Below are 10,093 nucleotides of genomic sequence, written 5' to 3'. Positions count from 1 at the left end.
CAATATTTTAATTGTGTTTATGCTAATTGTGTTTATTACCTAATTACTCGCATGATCAATATCTAAAGAAGTACGGTTTCTGATTGGTGCATTCTTGATAAACCAAAACATTGTTTGAGCTGTTGAGGTCACGTCCGTCAGGTGGATAACGCTGTGCGCAAGATGATAGGCTCTGTCCACATGTGTCCTTCAGCACCCCTGCCATCCTGAGCGCACCGCCAGCTGCTGCTTTAACACATAGTAACACAACACTACCCTGTTCCTGGCAGACACACATCAGAGACGAGCTGTTAGGGACAGAAACAACGACCCGAGTTGCTGTATTCTAATGTTTCATTTTCCATGGTGTCCACTGTCATTTACGCACACAAAAAACTATTGCCATTGGGTACCACTGTGAAGAGAAAGGTAGGTTCACTTTTCATTTAACACGAAAGGAATTTAGGCTACTACGCTGTCTGAAATGATTTATTTTTGATAATTAAAATGTATATTGTATTTTTAGGCCTATTAGGACTTTTTGTAATAACTCTAGCTGAAATGGAAACATCTTAATATAATATTCTATCGCAAATATTTCTGTATTTTGTGTTATGTCCGGCAGAGACCTTTTTCTAAAGCTCACCTGAAGCATCTGATCTGTGCACATCTGTTGGTTTGATGGCTCATAATACAACTACTGTAGCCTGAACACAAGCACACATGACAGCTGTGACAAAGGTCACAGTTATAGGCCTGTTGTCTTTCTTTGAAACGTTTTGTTTGTGTTAAATACTGTTATGCACTAAACCATGTGCTTTAATCATCATTTGTGATGGTATCATCATCACAAACTATGTTTAGACCTAAACATTTGAATATTAAAACTAAAAAGATGTAGTGTAAGGTTAAGATTATGATATTCCTATGTGGAATGAGTGATGGATTTGCATGTCCATTTTTCCATGTATCCCTTTGTAACAGAAGGAAACATAGGAGTCCTATGCCTGACAGAGTTATTGTGTGTTTGATGGTTGTCCAGCGTAGCTTAAACAACAGAGAAACTCAATCTATGAACTGGGGACAGCAGCAGTGTTTCTGAAACCAGACTGTCTTCACATTCTCTGCTGTGGAGGACAGACATGGAGGGTTGCTAGCTCCTGTTACGTTCCAGCCTCCCACCACAAAGGCTTGTTTCCAAGGGCTTAAGTGACCATGATCCGTTCGTCTCTTTTCAGACCCAGTTCAGTTTCCAGAAAAAACTGTATATTGACCCCTACTAATTAGTGCACTTGTCTTTTCTGGTGGATGATGCTAGAGAAGGAGAAGGAGAAGGAGAGAGAGGGGGTAGAGCTTGGATAGGATAGACTATGCCTAAAGTCAATTCTAGTTGGGTGGCATCTCACCTGAGACTGCAAAATAGCTAACAAAATGGCAACACTGACTATATGCATTGAATCTTTTATAAAAAAAATTGCACAGAATCCATGCCCACTCACTCAGGACAATACACACTCACTCACACTGACACTCCAACACACACACACACACACACACACACACACACACACACACACACACACACACACACACACACACACACACACACACACACACACACACACACACACACACACACACACACACACACACACACACACACACCAATCATCCTATATGCTGCTGCTACTCCGTTTATCAAATATCCTGATGCCTAGTCACCTTACACCTATACATACAGTATCTACCTCTACCATTCCAGTAACCCTGCACATTGTAAATATGGTTTTGGCACTGTAACTGACCCTGTATATAGCTTACTTACTTTCTCGTGCTCTTCTTATTTCTATTTCTTGTGTGTTTTTGTTCTACTTTACTTTATTTTATAGTACTATGGATATTCATTACTGCATTGTCGGGAAAGAGCTTGCAAGAACAGCATTTTACTGTACTTGTGCACGTGACAATATAACTTTAAACTTGAGTCATGTGTCCAGTCTGAGTCCTGAGAGATCTCACAGAGGATTCTGGTCCATTAATGTTGCATGAGAAATTGGATGAGGATAGACAGGGGATTACTATTGTAACTATGGATTTGGACAAGTGTGGCATCTCTATGCATCATCATTACAGCTATCTCCTTTCACATGTGATCTGTGTTTATAACAGCATAACAAGCAGACAATATACTCACAATGTCCAGACAGGTAATGATGATGCATGTCAAGCAGTTCTCAAGGTTGAGAGCCATGAGACCATCTGAGTTTGGTGACAGATAGCGTGTGAGTGGCATCCTAAGCTCTGTGGATCCACTGACACCGCTGAGTAGAAACAATGCATGATACAGTACACAGCCAATGGTACAGACCAGAGGTCACCACACACAAGGTATACAACACACAGAGAGGATCACCTCTTAGGGCTTGTGGATAGAAGCTGTTCAGGAGCCTGTTGGTGTCAGACGTGTTACTCCAGTACCGCTTGCCATGCGGAAGCAGAGAGAACAGTCTATGGCTTGGGTGGCTGGGGTCCTTAACAGTTTTCCGGCCTACCTTTCACACTGCCTGATATAGAGGACCTGGATGGCAGGAAGCTAGGCCACAGTGATGTACTGGGCTTTCTGCACCACCCTCTGTAGTGCCATGCGATCGAGGGTGGTGCAGTAACCATACCAAGTGGTGATGAAGCCAGTCAAGATGCTCACAATGGTGCAGTTGTAGAACATTTTGAGGATTTGAGGGCTCATAACTAATTTTTTACAACCTCCTGAGGGGAAAGAGGCATTGTTGCACCTTCTTCACGACTGTGTGCGTGTGTGTGGACCATATTAAGTCCTTAGTGATTCGGACACAGAAGCACTCAACCCGCTCCACTACAGCCCCCCCTCCCCGTGTTTCCTGTAGTCCCCGATCAGCTCATTGGTCTTACTGACGTTGAGGGAGAGACTGGTGAACAGGCCTACCACTGTTGTGTCGTTAGCAAACTTGATGATGGTTTTGTAGTCATGTGTGGCCATGCAGTCGAGGTTGAACAGGGAGGACAGGAGGGGACTAAGCACACACCCCTGTGGAGCCCCCGTGTTGAGGGTCAGCGTGTCGGAGGTAATGTTGCCTACGCCACCACCTGGGGTCGGCCCGTCAGGAAGTCTAGGATCCAGTTTCAGAGGGAGGTGTTCAGTCCCACGCTACCAAGCTTGGTGACGAGCTTGGGGGGACTAGGGTGTTGAACACTAAGCTGTAGTCAATCAACAGCATTTTCAGTTAGTTATTCCTCTTATCTAGGTGGGTGAGGGTAGTGTGGAGTGCATTTGAGATTGCAAGTACCCTTAGAGTTCTTGTGAACAGGAATGATGATGGTCAGCTTGAGACGTAGGGATTACAGACTGGGACAAGGTTGAAAATGACCGTGAATATGTCTGCCAGCTGTTCTGCGCATGATCTGAGAACACGCCCTGGAATACCGTCCTGCCCCGCGGCCTTGCGAGTATTGACATGATTAAAAACCTTACTCTCATCGGCCTCGGAGAGCGAGATCACCCTGTCCTCTGGGACTTTTTGCTTGTTTGACGGCTCTGCAGAGGTCATAGCAAGACTTAATGTACTTGTTTGTGTCCTCAGCCGTAGCCTTGGGTTTGGCTGTGATAACCCTGTGTGCAGTATCCCTGCTCTTTAGCTTAGCGCCAACCTCAGTGTTAATCCAAGCAGCGAACCTTCACTGTGGGGACAACGTCGGTGATACATTTCCTAATGAAGCAGGTGACGGTAGGGGTTAGCTCCTTGTTGCTATCAGCTGAGTCCCAGAACATTTTCCAGTCAGCGCTAGCAAAGCAGTCCTGTAGAATAGCCTCCGATTTGGAGGACCATTTCTCTATGGCACTCGTCACGGGTACTTTGAGCTTCTGCTTGTAGACAGGAAGCAGGAGTATAGAGTCATGATCTGATTTTCCGAAGGGGGGACGAAGAAGTCCCTTGTATGCTTGCTTGTGGGTAGAGTAACAGTGGTCTCCTACTTAAGTACAGGCACAAGTCATCAGACTCTTTTAACTAAAGCCCAATACTCCACTGGATCCTTTCTGTAAACTCTGGACCTTGGCACCGGATCACCTCTGCTACCGATTGGCTATAGTGGCTAACGCCACTGCCACGAAGCTAGCACCAGTTAGCCGTGAGCCAGGCGCATCTCCCGGCTAGCAAACTAAATTCCACAATACCTCTTTCGCCATCTGGCTTGGATTCTCTGTTGATACGGCCGCACCACCACCACCCCGCCGCACCACCACGACTGGTCTGCCGACGAATACTCCATCCGCTGTGCCTTCAACCGGCCTCCGTCAGAGCAGACGCTCCTACTAACCCCGGGCTACTAACTTTAAACGCCATGTCGCTAGCGTAGTGGTGGATTCCCTGTTCTATCTACTGCTGCCCCCTTGACACTCTGATCACTTGGCTACATAGCTGATGCCTGCTTGACTGTCCATTAATCACGGTACTCCATTCTGTTTATTTATTTTTTATCTGTCGGCCCCAGCCGTGAACTCAGGCTCTGTGTGTAGTTAATCCGACCCTCTCTGCCTAGTCATCGCCATTTTACCTGCTGTTGTTGTGTTAGCTGATTAGCTGTTGTTGTCTCACCTGTTGTTTTAGCTAGCTCTCCCAATCAACACCTGTGATTACTTTTTGCCTCGCTGTATGGCTCTCTCAAATGTCAATATGCCTTGCATACTGTTGTTCAAGTTAGTTATCATTGTTTTAGTTTAGAATGGAGCCCCTAGTTCCACTCTTCATACCTCTGATACCTCCTTTGTCCCACCTCCCACACATGCAGTGACCTCACCCATTACAATCAACATGTCCAGAGATAAAACCTCTCTTATCATCACCCAGTGCCTGGGCTTACCTCCGCTGTACCCGCACCCCACGCCCAGAAATCTGCTCCTTTTATTCTTTGTCCTCAACGTCCCCAACGCTCTGATAACGTTTTGATAGCCTTTAGCCGCATCCTCATCTGACTCCTCCTCTGTTCCGCGGGTGATGTGGAGGTAAACCCAGGCCCTGCAGGTCCCCAGGCAACCTCATTTGTTGACTTCTGTGATCGAAAAAGCCTTGGTTTCATGCATGTCAACATCAGAAGCCTCCTCCCTAAGTTTGTTTTACTCACTGCTTTAGCACACTCTGCCAACCCTGATGTCCTTGATGTGTCTGAATCCTGGCTTAGGAAGGACACCAAAAATTCTGAGATTTCCATACCCAACTATAACATTTTCCGTCAAGATAGAACTGCCAAAGGGGGAGGAGTTGCAGTCTACTGCAGAGATAGCCTGCAAAGTAAAGTCATACTTTCCAGGTCCATACCCAAACAGTTCGAACTTCTAATTTAAAAAATGTATCTCTCCAGAAATAATTCTCTCACTGTTGCCGCCTGCTACCGACCCCCCTCAGCACCCAGCTGTGCCCTGGACACCATTTGTGAATAGATCGCCCCCCATCTAGCTTCAGAGTTTGTTCTGTTAGGTGACCTAAACTGGGATATGCTTAACACCCTGGCAGTCCTACAATCTAAGCTAGATGCCCTCAATCTCACACAAATCTTCAAGGAACCCACCAGGTACAACCCTAAATCTGTAAACAAGGGCACCCTCATAGACGTTATCCTGACCAACTGGCCCTCCAAATACACCTCCGCTGTCTTCAATCAGGATCTCAGCGATCACTGCCTCATTGCCTGTATCCGCTACGGGTCCGCAGTCAAACGACCACCCCTAATCACTGTCAAACGCTCCCTAAAACACTTCTGCGAGCAGGCCTTTCTAATCGACCTGGCCCGGGTATCCTGGAAGGATATTGACCTCATCACGTCAGTTGAGGATGCCTGGTCATTCTTTAAAAGTAATTTCCTCACCATCTTAGATAAGCATGCTCGGTTCAAAAAATGCAGAACCAAGAACAGATATAGCCCTTGGTTCACTCCAGACCTGACTGCCCTTGACCAGCACAAAAACATCCTGTGGCGGACTGCAATAGCATCGAATAGTCCCCGCGATATGCAACTGTTCAGGGAAGTCAGGAACCAATACACGCAGTCAGTCAGGAAAGCAAAGGCCAGCTTTTTCAAGCAGAAATTTGCATCCTGTAGCTCTAACTCCAAAAAGTTCTGGGACACTGTAAAGTCCATGGAGAACAAGAGCACCTCCTCCCAGCTGCCAACTGCACTCAGGCTAGGTAACACGGTCACCACCGATAAATCCATGATAATCGAAAACTTCAACAAGCATTTCTCAACGGCTGGCCATGCCTTCCTCCTGGCTACTCCAACCTCGGCCAACAGCCCCCCCCCCCTCGCCCAAGCCTCCCCAGCTTCTCCTCTACCCAAATCCAGATAGCAGATGTTCTGAGAGAGCTGCAAAACCTGGACCCGTACAAATCAGCTGGGCTTGACAATCTGGACCCTCTATTTCTGAAACTATCCGCCGCCATTGTCGCAACCCCTATTACCAGCCTGTTCAACCTCTCTTTCATATCGTCTGAGATCCCCAAGGACCGGAAAGCTGCCGCGGTCATCCCCCTCGTCAAAGGGGGAGAAACCCTGGACCCAAACTGTTACAGACCTATATCCATCCTGCCCTGCCTATCTAAGGTCTTAGAAAGCCAAGTCAACAAACAGATCACTGACCATCTCGAATCCCACCGTACCTTATCCGCTGTGAAATCTGGTTTCCGAGCTGGTCACGGGTGCACCTCAGCCACGCTCAAGGTACTAAACGATATCATAACCGCCATCGATAAAAGACAGTACTGTGCAGGCGTCTTCATCGACCTGGCCAAGGCTTTCGACTCTGTCAATCACCATATTCTTATCGGCAGACTCAGTAGCCTCCGTTTTTCTAATGACTGCCTTGCCTGGTTCACCAACTACTTTGCAGACAGAGTTCAGTGTGTCAAATCGGAGGGCATGTTGTCCGGTCCTCTGGCAGTCTCTATGGGGGTGCCACAGGGTTCAATTCTCAGGCCGACTCTTTTCGCCGTATATATCAATGATGTTGGTCTTGCTGCGAGCGATTCCCTGATCCACCTCTACGCAGATGACACCATTCTGTATACTTCTGGCCCTTCCTTGGACACTGTGCTATCTAACCTCCAAACGAGCTTCAATGCCATACAACACTCCTTCCGTGGCTGCTCTTAAACAATGTAAAACCAAATGCATGCTTTTGAACCGTTCGCTGCCTGCACCCGCACGCCGGACTAGCATCACCACCCTGGATGGTTCCGACCTAGAATATGTGGACATCTATAAGTACCTAGGTGTCTGGCTAGACTGTAAACTCTCCTTCCAGACTCATATCAAACATCTCTAATCTAAAATCAAATCTAGAGTCGGCTTTCTATTTCTCAACAAAGCCTCCTTCACTCACGCCGCCAAACTTACCCTAGTAAAACTGACTATCCTACCCATCCTCGACTTCGGCGACGTCATCTACAAAATAGCTTCCAATACTCTATTCAGCAAAATGGATGCAGTTTATCACAGTGCCATCCGTTTTGTTACTAAAGCACCTTATACCACCCACCACTGCGACCTGTATGCTCTAGTCGGCTGGCCCTCGCTACATATTCGTCGCCAGACCCACTGGCTCCAGGTCATCTACAAGTCCATGCTAGGTAAAGCTCCACCTTATCTCAGTTCACTGGTCACGATGGCAACACCCACCCGTAGCACGCGCTCCAGCAGGTGTATCTCACTGATCATCCCTAAAGCCAACACCTCATTTGGCCGCCTTTCCTTCCAGTTCTCTGCTGCCTGTGACTGGAACGAATTGCAAAAATCATTGAAGTTGGAGACTTTTATCTCCCTCACCAACTCTAAACATCTGCTATCTGAGCAGCTGACCGATCGCTGCAGCTGTACATAGTCCATCCGTAAATAGCCCACCCAATTTACCTACCTCATCCCCAGACTGTTTTTATTTATGTACTTTTCTGCTCTTTTGCACACCAGTATCTCTACCTGCACATGACCATCTTATCATTTATCACTCCAGTGTTAATCTGCTAAATTGTAATTATTCGCCTACCTCCTCATGCCTTTTGCACACAATGTATATAGACTCTTTTTTTCCCCCTTTTTTTCTACTGTGTTATTGACTTGTTTATTGTTTACTGCATGTTTAACTCTGTGTTGTTGTCTGTTCACACTGCTATGCTTTATCAAATCAAATCAAATTTTATTTGTCACATACACATGGTTAGCAGATGTTAATGCGAGTGTAGCGAAATGCTTGTGCTTCTAGTTCCGACAATGCAGTAATAACCAACAAGTAATCTAGCTAACAATTCCAAAACTACTACCTTATAGACACAAGTGTAAGGGGATAAAGATTATGTACATAGAGATATATGATTGAGTGATGGTACAGAGCGGCATAGGCAAGATACAGTAGATGGTATTGAGTGCAGTATATACATATGAGATGAGTATGTAAACAAAGTGGCATAGTTAAAGTGGCTAGTGATACATGTATTACATAAAGATGCAGTAGATGATATAGAGTACAGTATATACATATACATATGAGATGAATAATGTAGGGTATGTAAACATTATATTAGGTAGCATTGTTTAAAGTGGCTAGTGATATATTTGACATCATTTCCCATCAATTCCCATTATTAAAGTGGCTGGAGTTGAGTCAGTGTGTTGGCAGCAGCCACTCAATGTTAGTGGTGGCTGTTTAACAGTCTGATGGCCTTGAGATAGAAGCTGTTTTTCAGTCTCTCGGTCCCAGCTTTGATGCACCTGTACTGACATCGCCTTCTGGATGATAGCGGGGTGAACAGGCAGTGGCTCGGGTGGTTGTTGTCCTTGATGATCTTTATGGCCTTCCTGTGACATCGGGTGGTGTAGGTGTCCTGGAGGGCAGGTAGTTTGCCCCCGGTGATGCGTTGTGCAGACCTCACTACCCTCTGAAGAGCCTTACGGTTGTGGGCGGAGCAGTTGCCGTACCAGGCGGTGATACAGCCCGACAGGATGCTCTCGATTGTGCATCTGTAGAAGTTTGTGAGTGCTTTTGGTGACAAGCCGAATTTCTTCAGCCTCCTGAGGTTGAAGAGGCGCTGCTGCACCTTCTTCACGATGCTGTCTGTGTGGGTAGACCAATTCAGTTGTCTGTGATGTGTATGCCGAGGAACTTAAAACTTACTACCCTCTCCACTACTGTTCCATCGATGTGGATAGGGGGGTGTTCCCTCTGCTGTTTCCTGAAGTCCACAATCATCTCCTTAGTTTTGTTGACGTTGAGTGTGAGGTTATTTTCCTGACACCACACTCCGAGGGCCCTCACCTCCTCCCTGTAGGCCGTCTCGTCGTTGTTGGTAATCAAGCCTACCACTGTTGTGTCGTCCGCAAACTTGATGATTGAGTTGGAGGCGTGCGTGGCCACGCAGTCATAGGTGAACAGGGTGTACAGGAGAGGGCTCAGAACGCACCCTTGTGGGGCCCCAGTGTTGAGGATCAGCGGGATGGAAATGTTGTTGCCTACCCTCACCACCTGGGGGCGGCCCGTCAGGAAGTCCAGTACCCAGTTGCACAGGGCGGGGTCGAGACCCAGGGTCTCGAGCTTGATGACGAGCTTGGAGGGCACTATGGTGTTAAATGCCGAGCTGTAGTCGATGAACAGCATTCTCACATAGGTATTCCTCTTGTCCAGATGGGTTAGGGCAGTGTGCAGTGTGGTTGAGATTGCATCGTCTGTGGACCTATTTGGGCGGTAAGCAAATTGGAGTGGGTCTAGGGTGTCAGGTAGGGTGGAGGGGATATGGTCCTTGACTAGTCTCTCAAAGCACTTCATGATGACGGAAGTGAGTGCTATGGGGTGGTAGTCGTTTAGCTCAGTTACCTTAGCTTTCTTGGGAACAGTTACAATGGTGGCCCTCTTGAAACATGTGGGAACAACAGACTGGGATAGGGATTGATTGAATATGTCCATAAACACACCAGCCAGCTGGTCTGCGCATGCTCTGAGCGCGCGGCTGGGGATGCCGTCTGGGCTTGCAGCCTTGCGAAGGTTGACACGTTTAAATGTTTTCCTCACGTCGGCTGCAGTGAAGGAGAGTCTGCA

General features: G+C 47.0%; 1 protein-coding gene across 2 annotated transcripts in view; it reads left to right on the top strand.

Moving 5' to 3' along the window:
- Window positions 1-181: 181 nt before the first annotated feature.
- Window positions 182-10,093, top strand: part of LOC112218170 (potassium voltage-gated channel subfamily KQT member 1) — a 258,934-nt gene continuing 249,022 nt past the window's right edge. For both annotated transcript variants that reach the window (XM_024378753.2, XM_024378752.2), the window contains exon 1: window positions 182-408. The gene's annotated coding sequence lies outside the window, so the exon portion shown is untranslated. The remainder of the gene's footprint in view (window positions 409-10,093) is intronic.

This window comes from Oncorhynchus tshawytscha, linkage group LG19 (assembly GCF_018296145.1).
Source record: "Oncorhynchus tshawytscha isolate Ot180627B linkage group LG19, Otsh_v2.0, whole genome shotgun sequence".
NCBI lineage: Eukaryota > Metazoa > Chordata > Actinopteri > Salmoniformes > Salmonidae > Oncorhynchus > Oncorhynchus tshawytscha.
Note: the sequence above shows the minus strand (reverse complement) of the source record. Positions and strands in the feature narration are given on the sequence as shown.